At 38.3% G+C, this 18,328-nt stretch overlaps 3 non-coding genes across 3 annotated transcripts; all 3 read right to left on the bottom strand.

Moving 5' to 3' along the window:
- Nucleotides 1-496: 496 nt before the first annotated feature.
- LOC112725455 (small nucleolar RNA R71) lies at nucleotides 497-604 on the bottom strand. Its single transcript, XR_003164563.1, has one exon. It is a non-coding gene; the product is annotated as a small nucleolar RNA R71 (small nucleolar RNA).
- An 8,095-nt stretch (nucleotides 605-8,699) lies between these two features.
- Nucleotides 8,700-8,807, bottom strand: LOC112725456 (small nucleolar RNA R71). The gene has a single exon (XR_003164564.1). It is a non-coding gene; the product is annotated as a small nucleolar RNA R71 (small nucleolar RNA).
- An 8,095-nt stretch (nucleotides 8,808-16,902) lies between these two features.
- On the bottom strand, nucleotides 16,903-17,010 carry LOC112725457 (small nucleolar RNA R71). The gene has a single exon (XR_003164565.1). It is a non-coding gene; the product is annotated as a small nucleolar RNA R71 (small nucleolar RNA).
- Between the last annotated feature and the right edge of the window lie 1,318 nt (nucleotides 17,011-18,328).

Consider the following 18,328-nt stretch of genomic DNA (forward strand, 5'->3'; position numbering starts at 1 on the left):
CAGATCCAGAACCTGAAAGGACTCTGAAAAGGAAACTAAGAGAGCTAAATTACAACAATCCAGAGAAAACCTTTCAGAAATTTTCGAACAGGAAGAGGAGATGGCAGCCGAAAATAATAATAATGTAAGGAAGATGCTTGGTGACTTTACTGCACCTAATTCCAATTTACATGGAAGAAGCATCTCCATTCCTGCCATTGGAGCAAACAACTTTGAGCTGAAACCTCAATTAGTTTCTCTGATGCAGCAGAACTGCAAGTTTCATGGACTTCCATCTGAAGATCCTTTTCAGTTCTTAACTGAATTCTTGCAGATATGTGATACTGTTAAGACTAATGGAGTAGATCCTAAAGTCTACAGGCTCATACTTTTCCCTTTTGCTGTAAGAGACAGAGCTAGATTATGGTTGGATTCTCAACCCAAAGACAGCCTGAACTCTTGGGATAAGCTGGTCACGGCTTTCTTAGCCAAGTACTTTCCTCCTCAAAAGCTGTGCAAGCTTAGAGCTGATGTTCAAACCTTCAGATAGAAAGAAGGTGAATCCCTCTATGAAGCTTGGGAAAGATACAAACAGTTGACCAAAAAGTGTCCTTCTGACATGCTTTCAGAATGGACCATCCTGGATATATTCTATGATGGTTTATCTGAGCTATCAAAAATGTCACTGTACACTTTTGCAGGTGGATCCATTCACCTAAAGAAAACGCCTGCAGAAGCTCAAGAACTCATTGACATGGTTGCTAATAACCAGTTCATGTACACTTCTGAAAGGAATCCTGTGAATAATGGGACGCCTATGAAGAAGGGAGTTCTTGAGGTTGATACTCTGAATGCCATATTGGCTCAGAATAAAATATTGACTCAGCAAGTCAATATGATCTCTCAGAGTCTGAATGGAATGCAAGCTGCATCCAACAGTACTCAAGAGGCATCTTCTGAAGAAGAAGCCTATGATCCTGAGAACCCTGCAATAGCAGAGGTAAATTACTTAGGTGAACCTTATGGAAACACCTATAACTCAACATGGAGAAATCATCCAAATTTCTCATGGAAGGATCAAAAGCCTCAACAAGGCTTTAATAATGGTGGAAGAAACAGGTTTAGCAATAGCAAGCCTTTTCCATCATCAACTCAGCAACAGACAGAGAACTCTGAACAAAATACTTCTAATTTAGCAAACTTAGTCTCTGATCTGTCCAAGGCCACTGTAAGTTTCATGAATGAAACAAGGTCTTCCATTAGAAATTTGGAAGCACAAGTGGGCCAGCTAAGTAAAAGGATCACTGAAATCCCTCCTAGTACTCTCCTAAGCAATACAGAAGAGAATCCAAAAGGAGAGTGCAAGGCCATTGACATAAGCACCATGGCCGAACCCAATGAGGGAGTGGAGGACGTGAATCCCAAGGAGGAAGACCTCCTGGGACATCCAGTGATCAATAAGGAGCTTCCCTCTGAGGAACCAAAGGACTCTGAGGCTCATCTAGAGACCATAGAGATTCCATTGAACCTCCTTATGCCCTTCATGAGCTCTGATGAGTACTCCTCTTCTGAAGAGAATGAGGATGTTACTGAAGAGCAAACTGCCAAGTTTCTTGGTGCAATCATGAAGCTGAATGCCAAATTATTTGGCATTGATACTTGGGAAGTTGAACCTCCCCTATTCATCAATGAACTAAGTGATCTGGATCAACTGACATTGCCTCAGAAGAGACAGGATCCTGGAAAGTTCATAACACCTTGTACTATAGGCACCATGATCTTTAAAGCTCTATGTGATCTTGGTTCAGGTATAAACCTCATGCCCCTCTCTGTAATAGAGAAACTGGGAATCTATGAGGTGCAAGCTGCTAAAATCTCATTAGAGATGGCAGACAGTTCAAGAAAACAGGCATATGGACAAGTAGAGGACGTATTAGTAAAGGTTGAAGGCCTTTACATCCCTGCTGATCTCATAGTCCTGGATACTGGAAAGGAAGAGGATGAATCCATCATCCTAGGAAGACCTTTCCTGGCCACAGCAGGAGCTGTGATTGATGTTGACAGAGGTGAAATAGTCCTTCAATGGAATGAGGACTCCCTTGTGTTTAAAACTCAAGGATCTCCCTCTGCAACCATGGAGAGGAAGCAGAAAAAGCTTCTCTCAAAGCAGAGTCAACCAGAGCCCCCACAGTCAAACTCTAAGTTTGGTGTTGGGAGGCCACAACCAAACTCTAAGTTTGGTGTTCAACTCCCATATCCAAACTCTAAGTTTGGTGTTGGAGAGTCTCAACAAAGCTCTGCACATCTGTGAGGCTCCATGAGAGCCCACTGTCAAGCTATTGACATTAAAGAAGCGCTTGTTGAGAGGCAACCCAATGTTTATTTATCTAACTATATTTTTCTTAGTTATATATCTTTATAGGTTCATGATCATGTGGAGTCACAAAATAAACAAAAAAATCAAAAACAGAATCAAAAACAGCAGAAGAAAAATCACACCCTGGAGGAGCATCTGTCTGGCGTTCAAACGCCAGAACAGAACATGGTCCTGGCGCTGAACGCCCAGAATGGGCAGCATCCTGGCGCTGAACGCCCAGAACAAGCATGGTTCTGGCGTTCAACGCCAGAAATGGCAGCAAAGGGGCATTGAACGCCCAAAATGGGCACCAACCTGGCGCTGAACGCCCAGAGTTGTGTGCAAGGGCATTTTACATGCCTAAATTGGTGCAGGGATGTAAATGCCTTGACACCTCAGGATCTGTGGACCCCACAGGATCCCCACCTACCTCATCATCTCTCTTCCCATTCATGATCATCCCTTCTGTTTTCCATTTACCACTCACATCCATACACCCACTACCTTCAAAATTCAACATCTCTCTCCCACCCAATCCCACCCATATGGCCGAATACACACCTCCCTCCATCTTCTCCATATCTTCTTCTTCTTCTTCTATTCTTTCTTCTTTTTGCTCGAGGGCGAGCAACATTCTAAGTTTGGTGTGGTAAAAGCATAGCTTTTTTGTTTTTTCCATAACCATTGATGGGACATAAGGCCAAAGAAACCTCTAGAAAGAGGAAAGGGAAGACAAAAGCTTCCATAAAGGGTCCATAGCTCAGTGGTAGAACATTTGACTGCAAATCAAGAGATCTCTGAGATACCTCAGGGGATACATTTTCTTCCACACAATTATTGGAAGCAACTAAGGGTGGAACATCAAGAGCACTCCATCATCCTTCATGAAATCAGAGAAGATCTAAAAGCAATGAAGGAGGAGCAACAAAGACAAGGAAGAGACATAGAAGAGCTCAAAGACATCATTGGTTCCTCAAGAAGGAAACGCCACCATCACTAAGGTGGATTCATTTCTTGCTCTTATTTCTTCTGTTTTTCGTTTTCTATGTTAAGTGCTTATCTATGTTTGTGTCTTCATTACATGATCATTAGTAGTAACTATGTCTTAAAGTTATGAATGTCCTATGAATCCATCACCTCTCTTAAATGAAAAATGTTTTAATTCAAAAGAACAAGAAGTACATGAGTTTCGAATTTATCCTTGAACTTAGTTTAATTATATTGATGTGGTGACAATGCTTCTTATTTTCTGAATGTATGCTTGAACAGTGCATATGTCTTTTGAAGTTGTTGTTTAAGAATGTTAAATATGTTGGCTCTTGAAAGAATGATGACTAGGAGACATGTTATTTGATAATCTAAAAAATCATAAAAATAATTCTTGAAGCAAGAAAAAGCAGCAAAGAACAAAGCTTGCAGAAAAAAAAAATAGTCGAAAAAAAAAAATTAGAAAAAGCAAGCAGAAAAAGCCAAAGCTCTTAAAACCAAAAGGCAAGAGCAAAAAGCCAATAACCCTTAAAACCAAAAGGCAAGGGCAAATAAAAAGGATCCCAAGGCTTTGAGCATCAGTGGATAGGAGGGCCTAAAAAGGAATAAAATCCTGGTCTAAGCGGCTAAACCAAGCTATCCCTAACCATGTGCTTGTGGCATGAAGGTGTCAAGTGAAAACTTGAGACTGAGCGGTTAAAGTCAAGGTCCAAAGCAAAAAAAGAGTGTGCTTAAGAACCCTGGACACCTCTAATTGGGGACTTTAGCAAAGCTGAGTCACAATCTGAAAAGGTTCACCCAATTATGTGTCTGTGGCATTTATGTATCCGGTGGTAATACTGGAAAACAAAGTGCTTAGGGCCACGGCCAAGACTCATGAAAGAAGCTGTGTTCAAGAATCATCATACTGAACTAGGAGAGTCAATAACACTATTCGAAATCTGAAGTTCCTATAGATGCCAATCATTCTAAACTTCAATGGATAAAGTGAGATGCCAAAACTATTCAAGAGGCAAAAAGCTATAAGTCCCGCTCATATGATTGAAGCTCTGTTTCATTGATAGTTTGGAATTTATAGTATATTCTCTTCTTTTTATCCTATTTGATTTTCAGTTGCTTGGGGACAAGCAACAATTTAAGTTTGGTGTTGTGATGGGCGGATAATTTATACGCTTTTTGGCATTGTTTTTAGTATGTTTTTAGTAGGATCTAGTTACTTTTAGGGATGTTTTCATTAGTTTTTATGTTAAATTCACATTTCTGAACTTTACTATGAGTTTGTGTGTTTTTCTGTGATTTCAGGTACTTTCTGGCTGAAATTGAGGGACTTGAGCAAAAATCAGATTCAGAGGTTGAAGAAGGACTGCTGATGCTGTTGGATTCTGACTGCCCTGCACTCAAAATGGATTTTCTAGAGCTACAGAACTCGAAATGGCGCGCTTCCAATTGCGTTGGAAATTAGACATCCAGGGCTTTCCATCAATATATAATAGTCCATACTTTGGCCAAGAATAGACGACGTAAACTGGCGTTCAACGCCAGCTTTCTACCCAAATCTGGCGTCCAGCGCCAGAAAAGGATCCAAAACCAGAGTTGAACGCCAGAAATTGATCAAAACCTGGCGTTCAACTCCACAAATGGCCTCTGCACGTGCAACACTCAAGCTTAGCCCAAACACACACCAAGTGGGCCCAGGAAGTGGATTTATGCATCAATTACTTACTCATGTAAACCCTAGTAGCTAGTTTATTATAAATAGGACCTCTTACTATTGTATTAGAAATCTTTGGTCTCAGTTTTAATCCATTGTTCATCTTTGGATTACCTTATGATCCTTTGATCACGTTTTGGGGGCTGGCCATCTCGGCCATGCCTGGACCTTCACTTATGTATTTTCAACGGTCGAGTTTCTACACTCCATAGATTAAGGTGTGGAGCTCTGCTGTTCCTCAAAGAATAATGCAAGTACTACTGTTTTCTATTCAATTCATCTTATTTTACTTCTAAGATATCCATTCGGACCCAAGAACGTGATGAAGGTGATGATTATGTGTGACGCTCATCACCATCTCCCCTATGAACACGTGCCTGATAAACACTTCCGTTCTACATGAAATAAGCTAGAATGAATATCTCTTAGATCTCTTAACCGGAATCTTCGTGGTGTAAGCTAGAATGATGGCGGCATTCAAGAGAATCCGGAAAGTCTAAACCTTGTCTGTGGTATTCCGAGTAGGATTCAACGATTGAATGACTGTGACGAGCTCCTAACTCGCGATTGTAGGGCGTTAGTGACAGACGCAAAAGGATAGTAAATCCTATTCCAGCATGATCGAGAACCGACAGATGAATAGCCGTGCCATGACAGGGTGCGGGAGCATATTACTCACTGAGAGGATAAGATGAAGCCATTGGCAAGGGTGATGCCTCCAGACGATTAGCCGTGCCGTGACAGGGCATTGGATCATTTTCCCGAGAGATGACCGAAAGTAGCCATTGACAGTGGTGATGTATCACATAAAGCCAGCCATGGAAAGGAGTGAGACTGATTGGATGAAGATAGCAGGAAAGCAGAGGTTCAGAGGAACGAAAAGCATCTCCATTCGCTTATCTGAAATTCCTACCAATGATTTACATGAGTACCTCTATCCCTATTCTATTATTTATTATTCGAAAACTCTATGATTATTTTATATCCGCCTGACTGAGATTTGCAAGGTGACCATAGCTTGCTTCATACCAATAATCTCCGTGGGATTCGACCCTTACTCACGTAAGGTATTACTTGGACGACCCAGTGCACTTGCTGGTTAGTTGTATCGAAGTTGTGACAAATTATGAATGTGTAATCACGATTACGCGTACCAAGTTGCTCACGTGCCAGGAATAGTTTGAGCCTGGACATCACAATTTCGTGCACCAAGTTTTTGGCGCCGTTGCCGGGGATTGTTCGTGTTTGGACAACTGACGGTTCATCTTGTTGCTCAGATTAGGTAATCTTCTTTTTGTTTTATTTTCAAAAATTTTTCAAAAATCTTTCAAACATTCTTCCTTTGTTTTCGAAAAAAAAAATTTATTTTAAAATAAAAATGTTTTCAAAAATAAATTATTCTATGGCTTCAGAATTTTTAAGAATGAATTCTAGTGTTTCATGAAGCATGTCGAAGCCTGGCTGGCTGTAAAGCCATGTCTCAATTCTTATACTTAAGAGAAGAGCTTCTTTATCTTTCTTAGCCAATTGGCTGTTGAATGTAAGGAATGTCAGGCGTGTCATGTCTGAGTTACATACTAAAGCTTGGCTGGCTATTAAGCCATGCCTGACCCTTTGATTGGAGATTTAGAGCATAAGATTCCTGGAATTCATATTAAAAATTTTGGAATCCTTATTTTTCTCTTTTCTAAATAATTTTCGAAAAATATAAAATAAAAATCCAAAAAAATTAGAAAATCATAAAAATCAAAAATATTTTTTGTGTTTCTTGTTTGAGTCATGTGTCATGTTATAAGTTTGGTGTCAATTGCATGTGCATCTTGCATTTTTTTCGAAAATTTCATGCATTCATAGTGTTCTTCATGATCTTCAAGTTGTTCTTGGTAAGTCTTCTTGTTTGATCTTTGCATTTACATGTTTTGTGCCTTTTCTTGTTTTTCATATGCATTCTTGAATTCGTAGTGTCTAAGCATTAAAGAATTCTAAGTTTGGTGTCTTGCATGTTTTCCTTGCATTAAAAATTTTTCAAAAATATGTTCTTGGTGTTCATCTTGACATTCATAGTGTTCTTGGTGTTCATCTTGACATTCATAGCATTCTTGCATGCATTCATTGTTTTGATCCATAACTCTCATGCATTGCATCATTTTTCTTGTTTTTCTCTCTCATCATAAAAATTCAAAAATCAAAAAAATATCTTTTCCTTTTTCTCTCTTAAAATTTCGAAAATTAGATTTGACTTTTTCAAAAATTTTTAAAATCTAGTTGTTTTTATGAGTCAAATCAAATTTTCAATTTAAAAATCTCATCTTTTTCAAAATCTTTTTCAAAAATCAAATCATTTTCAAATTTCTTAGTTATTTTTGAAAATTCCAAAAATATTTTTCAAAAATCTTTTTCTTATTTTTATATCAAATTTTCAAAAATAACATAATCAATTAATGTTTTGATTCAAAAATTTGAAGTTTGTTACTTGCTTGTTAAGAAAGATTCAAACTTTAAGTTTTAGAATCATATCTTGTGATTTCTTATGAATCAAGTCATTAATTGTGATTTTAAAAAAAAATCAAATCTTTTTTCAAAAACTAATTTCTATCATATCTTTTCAAAAATAGCTTCTCATCTTATCTTTTTCAAAAATCTAATTTCAAAATATCTTTTCTAACCTCCTAACTTCTTATCTTTTCAAAATTTGTTTCAACTAACTAACTAACTTTTTGTTTGTTTCTTAACTTTTTCAAAACTACCTAACTAACTCTCTCTCCCTCATTTTCAAAAATATCTTCCCCCTTTTTCAAAATTTCTTTTCAATTTATTAATTATTTTAATTTTTAATTTTTAAATCTTAATTTTCGAAAATTACTAACATTTTTCAAAAACTATTTTCAAAAGTCACTAACTCTTTTTCAAAAAACTATTTTCGAAAATTCCTTCTCTCTCATCTTATTCTATTTATTTATTCATCTACTAACATCTCATCTCACATCTCTGCCATCTTCACAGTTGTGTTTCTTCCATTATATTACATTCTTTGTCTCCCCTTCTTCTTCTACTCACACAGGGATCTCTATACTGTGGTATAAAGGATCCATATTATTATTATTATTATTTTCTGTGCCCTCTTCTTTGTCATATGAGCAGGAGCAAGGACAAGAATATTCTTGTTGAAGCAGATCCAGAACCTGAAAGGACTCTGAAAAGGAAACTAAGAGAGCTAAATTACAACAATCCAGAGAAAACCTTTCAGAAATTTTCGAACAGGAAGAGGAGATGGCAGCCGAAAATAATAATAATGTAAGGAAGATGCTTGGTGACTTTACTGCACCTAATTCCAATTTACATGGAAGAAGCATCTCCATTCCTGCCATTGGAGCAAACAACTTTGAGCTGAAACCTCAATTAGTTTCTCTGATGCAGCAGAACTGCAAGTTTCATGGACTTCCATCTGAAGATCCTTTTCAGTTCTTAACTGAATTCTTGCAGATATGTGATACTGTTAAGACTAATGGAGTAGATCCTGAAGTCTACAGGCTCATACTTTTCCCTTTTGCTGTAAGAGACAGAGCTAGATTATGGTTGGATTCTCAACCCAAAGACAGCCTGAACTCTTGGGATAAGCTGGTCACGGCTTTCTTAGCCAAGTACTTTCCTCCTCAAAAGCTGTGCAAGCTTAGAGCTGATGTTCAAACCTTCAGATAGAAAGAAGGTGAATCCCTCTATGAAGCTTGGGAAAGATACAAACAGTTGACCAAAAAGTGTCCTTCTGACATGCTTTCAGAATGGACCATCCTGGATATATTCTATGATGGTTTATCTGAGCTATCAAAAATGTCACTGTACACTTTTGCAGGTGGATCCATTCACCTAAAGAAAACGCCTGCAGAAGCTCAAGAACTCATTGACATGGTTGCTAATAACCAGTTCATGTACACTTCTGAAAGGAATCCTGTGAATAATGGGACGCCTATGAAGAAGGGAGTTCTTGAGGTTGATACTCTGAATGCCATATTGGCTCAGAATAAAATATTGACTCAGCAAGTCAATATGATCTCTCAGAGTCTGAATGGAATGCAAGCTGCATCCAACAGTACTCAAGAGGCATCTTCTGAAGAAGAAGCCTATGATCCTGAGAACCCTGCAATAGCAGAGGTAAATTACTTAGGTGAACCTTATGGAAACACCTATAACTCAACATGGAGAAATCATCCAAATTTCTCATGGAAGGATCAAAAGCCTCAACAAGGCTTTAATAATGGTGGAAGAAACAGGTTTAGCAATAGCAAGCCTTTTCCATCATCAACTCAGCAACAGACAGAGAACTCTGAACAAAATACTTCTAATTTAGCAAACTTAGTCTCTGATCTGTCCAAGGCCACTGTAAGTTTCATGAATGAAACAAGGTCTTCCATTAGAAATTTGGAAGCACAAGTGGGCCAGCTGAGTAAAAGGATCACTGAAATCCCTCCTAGTACTCTCCTAAGCAATACAGAAGAGAATCCAAAAGGAGAGTGCAAGGCCATTGACATAAGCACCATGGCCGAACCCAATGAGGGAGTGGAGGACGTGAATCCCAAGGAGGAAGACCTCCTGGGACATCCAGTGATCAATAAGGAGCTTCCCTCTGAGGAACCAAAGGACTCTGAGGCTCATCTAGAGACCATAGAGATTCCATTGAACCTCCTTATGCCCTTCATGAGCTCTGATGAGTACTCCTCTTCTGAAGAGAATGAGGATGTTACTGAAGAGCAAACTGCCAAGTTTCTTGGTGCAATCATGAAGCTGAATGCCAAATTATTTGGCATTGATACTTGGGAAGTTGAACCTCCCCTATTCATCAATGAACTAAGTGATCTGGATCAACTGACATTGCCTCAGAAGAGACAGGATCCTGGAAAGTTCATAACACCTTGTACTATAGGCACCATGATCTTTAAAGCTCTATGTGACCTTGGTTCAGGGATAAACCTCATGCCCCTCTCTGTAATAGAGAAACTGGGAATCTATGAGGTGCAAGCTGCTAAAATCTCATTAGAGATGGCAGACAGTTCAAGAAAACAGGCATATGGACAAGTAGAGGACGTATTAGTAAAGGTTGAAGGCCTTTACATCCCTGCTGATCTCATAGTCCTGGATACTGGAAAGGAAGAGGATGAATCCATCATCCTAGGAAGACCTTTCCTGGCCACAGCAGGAGCTGTGATTGATGTTGACAGAGGTGAAATAGTCCTTCAATGGAATGAGGACTCCCTTGTGTTTAAAACTCAAGGATCTCCCTCTGCAACCATGGAGAGGAAGCAGAAAAAGCTTCTCTCAAAGCAGAGTCAACCAGAGCCCCCACAGTCAAACTCTAAGTTTGGTGTTGGGAGGCCACAACCAAACTCTAAGTTTGGTGTTCAACTCCCATATCCAAACTCTAAGTTTGGTGTTGGAGAGTCTCAACAAAGCTCTGCACATCTGTGAGGCTCCATGAGAGCCCACTGTCAAGCTATTGACATTAAAGAAGCGCTTGTTGAGAGGCAACCCAATGTTTATTTATCTAACTATATTTTTCTTAGTTATATATCTTTATAGGTTCATGATCATGTGGAGTCACAAAATAAACAAAAAAATCAAAAACAGAATCAAAAACAGCAGAAGAAAAATCACACCCTGGAGGAGCATCTGTCTGGCGTTCAAACGCCAGAACAGAACATGGTCCTGGCGCTGAACGCCCAGAATGGGCAGCATCCTGGCGCTGAACGCCCAGAACAAGCATGGTTCTGGCGTTCAACGCCAGAAATGGCAGCAAAGGGGCATTGAACGCCCAAAATGGGCACCAACCTGGCGCTGAACGCCCAGAGTTGTGTGCAAGGGCATTTTACATGCCTAAATTGGTGCAGGGATGTAAATGCCTTGACACCTCAGGATCTGTGGACCCCACAGGATCCCCACCTACCTCATCATCTCTCTTCCCATTCATGATCATCCCTTCTGTTTTCCATTTACCACTCACATCCATACACCCACTACCTTCAAAATTCAACATCTCTCTCCCACCCAATCCCACCCATATGGCCGAATACACACCTCCCTCCATCTTCTCCATATCTTCTTCTTCTTCTTCTATTCTTTCTTCTTTTTGCTCGAGGGCGAGCAACATTCTAAGTTTGGTGTGGTAAAAGCATAGCTTTTTTGTTTTTTCCATAACCATTGATGGGACCTAACGCCAAAGAAACCTCTAGAAAGAGGAAAGGGAAGACAAAAGCTTCCATAAAGGGTCCATAGCTCAGTGGTAGAACATTTGACTGCAAATCAAGAGATCCCTGAGATACCTCAGGGGATACATTTTCTTCCACACAATTATTGGAAGCAACTAAGGGTGGAACATCAAGAGCACTCCATCATCCTTCATGAAATCAGAGAAGATCTAAAAGCAATGAAGGAGGAGCAACAAAGACAAGGAAGAGACATAGAAGAGCTCAAAGACATCATTGGTTCCTCAAGAAGGAAACGCCACCATCACTAAGGTGGATTCATTTCTTGCTCTTATTTCTTCTGTTTTTCGTTTTCTATGTTAAGTGCTTATCTATGTTTGTGTCTTCATTACATGATCATTAGTAGTAACTATGTCTTAAAGTTATGAATGTCCTATGAATCCATCACCTCTCTTAAATGAAAAATGTTTTAATTCAAAAGAACAAGAAGTACATGAGTTTCGAATTTATCCTTGAACTTAGTTTAATTATATTGATGTGGTGACAATGCTTCTTGTTTTCTGAATGTATGCTTGAACAGTGCATATGTCTTTTGAAGTTGTTGTTTAAGAATGTTAAATATGTTGGCTCTTGAAAGAATGATGACTAGGAGACATGTTATTTGATAATCTAAAAAATCATAAAAATAATTCTTGAAGCAAGAAAAAGCAGCAAAGAACAAAGCTTGCAGAAAAAAAAAAATAGGCGAAAAAAAAAATTAGAAAAAGCAAGCAGAAAAAGCCAAAGCTCTTAAAACCAAAAGGCAAGAGCAAAAAGCCAATAACCCTTAAAACCAAAAGGCAAGGGCAAATAAAAAGGATCCAAAGGCTTTGAGCATCAGTGGATAGGAGGGCCTAAAAAGGAATAAAATCCTGGTCTAAGCGGCTAAACCAAGCTATCCCTAACCATGTGCTTGTGGCATGAAGGTGTCAAGTGAAAACTTGAGACTGAGCGGTTAAAGTCAAGGTCCAAAGCAAAAAAAGAGTGTGCTTAAGAACCCTGGACACCTCTAATTGGGGACTTTAGCAAAGCTGAGTCACAATCTGAAAAGGTTCACCCAATTATGTGTCTGTGGCATTTATGTATCCGGTGGTAATACTGGAAAACAAAGTGCTTAGGGCCACGGCCAAGACTCATGAAAGAAGCTGTGTTCAAGAATCATCATACTGAACTAGGAGAGTCAATAACACTATTCGAAATCTGAAGTTCCTATAGATGCCAATCATTCTAAACTTCAATGGATAAAGTGAGATGCCAAAACTATTCAAGAGGCAAAAAGCTATAAGTCCCGCTCATATGATTGAAGCTCTGTTTCATTGATAGTTTGGAATTTATAGTATATTCTCTTCTTTTTATCCTATTTGATTTTCAGTTGCTTGGGGACAAGCAACAATTTAAGTTTGGTGTTGTGATGGGCGGATAATTTATACGCTTTTTGGCATTGTTTTTAGTATGTTTTTAGTAGGATCTAGTTACTTTTAGGGATGTTTTCATTAGTTTTTATGTTAAATTCACATTTCTGAACTTTACTATGAGTTTGTGTGTTTTTCTGTGATTTCAGGTACTTTCTGGCTGAAATTGAGGGACTTGAGCAAAAATCAGATTCAGAGGTTGAAGAAGGACTGCTGATGCTGTTGGATTCTGACTGCCTTGCACTCAAAATGGATTTTCTGGAGCTACAGAACTCGAAATGGCGCGCTTCCAATTGCGTTGGAAATTAGACATCCAGGGCTTTCCAGCAATATATAATAGTCCATACTTCGGCCAAGAATAGACGACGTAAACTGGCGTTCAACGCCAGCTTTCTACCCAAATCTGGCGTCCAGCGCCAGAAAAGGATCCAAAACCAGAGTTGAACGCCAGAAATTGATCAAAACCTGGCGTTCAACTCCACAAATGGCCTCTGCACGTGCAACACTCAAGCTTAGCCCAAACACACACCAAGTGGGCCCAGGAAGTGGATTTATGCATCAATTACTTACTCATGTAAACCCTAGTAGCTAGTTTATTATAAATAGGACCTCTTACTATTGTATTAGAAATCTTTGGTCTCAGTTTTAATCCATTGTTCATCTTTGGATTACCTTATGATCCTTTGATCACGTTTTGGGGGCTGGCCATCTCGGCCATGCCTGGACCTTCACTTATGTATTTTCAACGGTCGAGTTTCTACACTCCATAGATTAAGGTGTGGAGCTCTGCTGTTCCTCAAAGAATAATGCAAGTACTACTGTTTTCTATTCAATTCATCTTATTTTACTTCTAAGATATCCATTCGGACCCAAGAACGTGATGAAGGTGATGATTATGTGTGACGCTCATCACCATCTCCCCTATGAACACGTGCCTGATAAACACTTCCGTTCTACATGAAATAAGCTAGAATGAATATCTCTTAGATCTCTTAACCGGAATCTTCGTGGCGTAAGCTAGAATGATGGCGGCATTCAAGAGAATCCGGAAAGTCTAAACCTTGTCTGTGGTATTCCGAGTAGGATTCAACGATTGAATGACTGTGACGAGCTCCTAACTCGCGATTGTAGGGCGTTAGTGACAGACGCAAAAGGATAGTAAATCCTATTCCAGCATGATCGAGAACCGACAGATGAATAGCCGTGCCATGACAGGGTGCGTGAGCATATTACTCACTGAGAGGATAAGATGAAGCCATTGGCAAGGGTGATGCCTCCAGACGATTAGCCGTGCCGTGACAGGGCATTGGATCATTTTCCCGAGAGATGACCGAAAGTAGCCATTGACAGTGGTGATGTATCACATAAAGCCAGCCATGGAAAGGAGTGAGACTGATTGGATGAAGATAGCAGGAAAGCAGAGGTTCAGAGGAACGAAAAGCATCTCCATTCGCTTATCTGAAATTCCTACCAATGATTTACATGAGTACCTCTATCCCTATTCTATTATTTATTATTCGAAAACTCTATGATTATTTTATATCCGCCTGACTGAGATTTGCAAGGTGACCATAGCTTGCTTCATACCAATAATCTCCGTGGGATTCGACCCTTACTCACGTAAGGTATTACTTGGACGACCCAGTGCACTTGCTGGTTAGTTGTATCGAAGTTGTGACAAATTATGAATGTGTAATCACGATTACGCGTACCAAGTTGCTCACGTGCCAGGAATAGTTTGAGCCTGGACATCACAATTTCGTGCACCAAGTTTTTGGCGCCGTTGCCGGGGATTGTTCGTGTTTGGACAACTGACGGTTCATCTTGTTGCTCAGATTAGGTAATCTTCTTTTTGTTTTATTTTCAAAAATTTTTCAAAAATCTTTCAAACATTCTTCCTTTGTTTTCGAAAAAAAAAATTTATTTTAAAATAAAAATGTTTTCAAAAATAAATTATTCTATGGCTTCAGAATTTTTAAGAATGAATTCTAGTGTTTCATGAAGCATGTCGAAGCCTGGCTGGCTGTAAAGCCATGTCTCAATTCTTATACTTAAGAGAAGAGCTTCTTTATCTTTCTTAGCCAATTGGCTGTTGAATGTAAGGAATGTCAGGCGTGTCATGTCTGAGTTACATACTAAAGCTTGGCTGGCTATTAAGCCATGCCTGACCCTTTGATTGGAGATTTAGAGCATAAGATTCATGGAATTCATATTAAAAATTTTGGAATCCTTATTTTTCTCTTTTCTAAATAATTTTCGAAAAATATAAAATAAAAATCCAAAAAAATTAGAAAATCATAAAAATCAAAAATATTTTTTGTGTTTCTTGTTTGAGTCATGTGTCATGTTATAAGTTTGGTGTCAATTGCATGTGCATCTTGCATTTTTTTCGAAAATTTCATGCATTCATAGTGTTCTTCATGATCTTCAAGTTGTTCTTGGTAAGTCTTCTTGTTTGATCTTTGCATTTACATGTTTTGTGCCTTTTCTTGTTTTTCATATGCATTCTTGAATTCGTAGTGTCTAAGCATTAAAGAATTCTAAGTTTGGTGTCTTGCATGTTTTCCTTGCATTAAAAATTTTTCAAAAATATGTTCTTGGTGTTCATCTTGACATTCATAGTGTTCTTGGTGTTCATCTTGACATTCATAGCATTCTTGCATGCATTCATTGTTTTGATCCATAACTCTCATGCATTGCATCATTTTTCTTGTTTTTCTCTCTCATCATAAAAATTCAAAAATCAAAAAAATATCTTTTCCTTTTTCTCTCTTAAAATTTCGAAAATTAGATTTGACTTTTTCAAAAATTTTTAAAATCTAGTTGTTTTTATGAGTCAAATCAAATTTTCAATTTAAAAATCTCATCTTTTTCAAAATCTTTTTCAAAAATCAAATCATTTTCAAATTTCTTAGTTATTTTTGAAAATTCCAAAAATATTTTTCAAAAATCTTTTTCTTATTTTTATATCAAATTTTCAAAAATAACATAATCAATTAATGTTTTGATTCAAAAATTTGAAGTTTGTTACTTGCTTGTTAAGAAAGATTCAAACTTTAAGTTTTAGAATCATATCTTGTGATTTCTTATGAATCAAGTCATTAATTGTGATTTTAAAAAAAAATCAAATCTTTTTTCAAAAACTAATTTCTATCATATCTTTTCAAAAATAGCTTCTCATCTTATCTTTTTCAAAAATCTAATTTCAAAATATCTTTTCTAACCTCCTAACTTCTTATCTTTTCAAAATTTGTTTCAACTAACTAACTAACTTTTTGTTTGTTTCTTAACTTTTTCAAAACTACCTAACTAACTCTCTCTCCCTCATTTTCAAAAATATCTTCCCCCTTTTTCAAAATTTCTTTTCAATTTATTAATTATTTTAATTTTTAATTTTTAAATCTTAATTTTCGAAAATTACTAACATTTTTCAAAAACTATTTTCAAAAGTCACTAACTCTTTTTCAAAAAACTATTTTCGAAAATTCCTTCTCTCTCATCTTATTCTATTTATTTATTCATCTACTAACATCTCATCTCACATCTCTGCCATCTTCACAGTTGTGTTTCTTCCATTATATTACATTCTTTGTCTCCCCTTCTTCTTCTACTCACACAGGGATCTCTATACTGTGGTATAAAGGATCCATATTATTATTATTATTATTTTCTGTGCCCTCTTCTTTGTCATATGAGCAGGAGCAAGGACAAGAATATTCTTGTTGAAGCAGATCCAGAACCTGAAAGGACTCTGAAAAGGAAACTAAGAGAGCTAAATTACAACAATCCAGAGAAAACCTTTCAGAAATTTTCGAACAAGAAGAGGAGATGGCAGCCGAAAATAATAATAATGTAAGGAAGATGCTTGGTGACTTTACTGCACCTAATTCCAATTTACATGGAAGAAGCATCTCCATTCCTGCCATTGGAGCAAACAACTTTGAGCTGAAACCTCAATTAGTTTCTCTGATGCAGCAGAACTGCAAGTTTCATGGACTTCCATCTGAAGATCCTTTTCAGTTCTTAACTGAATTCTTGCAGATATGTGATACTGTTAAGACTAATGGAGTAGATCCTGAAGTCTACAGGCTCATACTTTTCCCTTTTGCTGTAAGAGACAGAGCTAGATTATGGTTGGATTCTCAACCCAAAGACAGCCTGAACTCTTGGGATAAGCTGGTCACGGCTTTCTTAGCCAAGTACTTTCCTCCTCAAAAGCTGTGCAAGCTTAGAGCTGATGTTCAAACCTTCAGATAGAAAGAAGGTGAATCCCTCTATGAAGCTTGGGAAAGATACAAACAGTTGACCAAAAAGTGTCCTTCTGACATGCTTTCAGAATGGACCATCCTGGATATATTCTATGATGGTTTATCTGAGCTATCAAAAATGTCACTGTACACTTTTGCAGGTGGATCCATTCACCTAAAGAAAACGCCTGCAGAAGCTCAAGAACTCATTGACATGGTTGCTAATAACCAGTTCATGTACACTTCTGAAAGGAATCCTGTGAATAATGGGACGCCTATGAAGAAGGGAGTTCTTGAGGTTGATACTCTGAATGCCATATTGGCTCAGAATAAAATATTGACTCAGCAAGTCAATATGATCTCTCAGAGTCTGAATGGAATGCAAGCTGCATCCAACAGTACTCAAGAGGCATCTTCTGAAGAAGAAGCCTATGATCCTGAGAACCCTGCAATAGCAGAGGTAAATTACTTAGGTGAACCTTATGGAAACACCTATAACTCAACATGGAGAAATCATCCAAATTTCTCATGGAAGGATCAAAAGCCTCAACAAGGCTTTAATAATGGTGGAAGAAACAGGTTTAGCAATAGCAAGCCTTTTCCATCATCAACTCAGCAACAGACAGAGAACTCTGAACAAAATACTTCTAATTTAGCAAACTTAGTCTCTGATCTGTCCAAGGCCACTGTAAGTTTCATGAATGAAACAAGGTCTTCCATTAGAAATTTGGAAGCACAAGTGGGCCAGCTGAGTAAAAGGATCACTGAAATCCCTCCTAGTACTCTCCTAAGCAATACAGAAGAGAATCCAAAAGGAGAGTGCAAGGCCATTGACATAAGCACCATGGCCGAACCCAATGAGGGAGTGGAGGACGTGAATCCCAAGGAGGAAGACCTCCTGGGACATCCAGTGATCAATAAGGAGCTTCCCTCTGAGGAACCAAAGGACTCTGAGGCTCATCTAGAGACCATAGAGATTCCATTGAACCTCCTTATGCCCTTCATGAGCTCTGATGAGTACTCCTCTTCTGAAGAGAATGAGGATGTTACTGAAGAGCAAACTGCCAAGTTTCTTGGTGCAATCATGAAGCTGAATGCCAAATTATTTGGCATTGATACTTGGGAAGTTGAACCTCCCCTATTCATCAATGAACTAAGTGATCTGGATCAACTGACATTGCCTCAGAAGAGACAGTATCCTGGAAAGTTCATAACACCTTGTACTATAGGCACCATGATCTTTAAAGCTCTATGTGACCTTGGTTCAGGGATAAACCTCATGCCCCTCTCTGTAATAGAGAAACTGGGAATCTATGAGGTGCAAGCTGCTAAAATCTCATTAGAGATGGCAGACAGTTCAAGAAAACAGGCATATGGACAAGTAGAGGACGTATTAGTAAAGG

The sequence above is a fragment of the Arachis hypogaea genome, chromosome 11 (assembly GCF_003086295.3).
Source record: "Arachis hypogaea cultivar Tifrunner chromosome 11, arahy.Tifrunner.gnm2.J5K5, whole genome shotgun sequence".
NCBI lineage: Eukaryota > Viridiplantae > Streptophyta > Magnoliopsida > Fabales > Fabaceae > Arachis > Arachis hypogaea.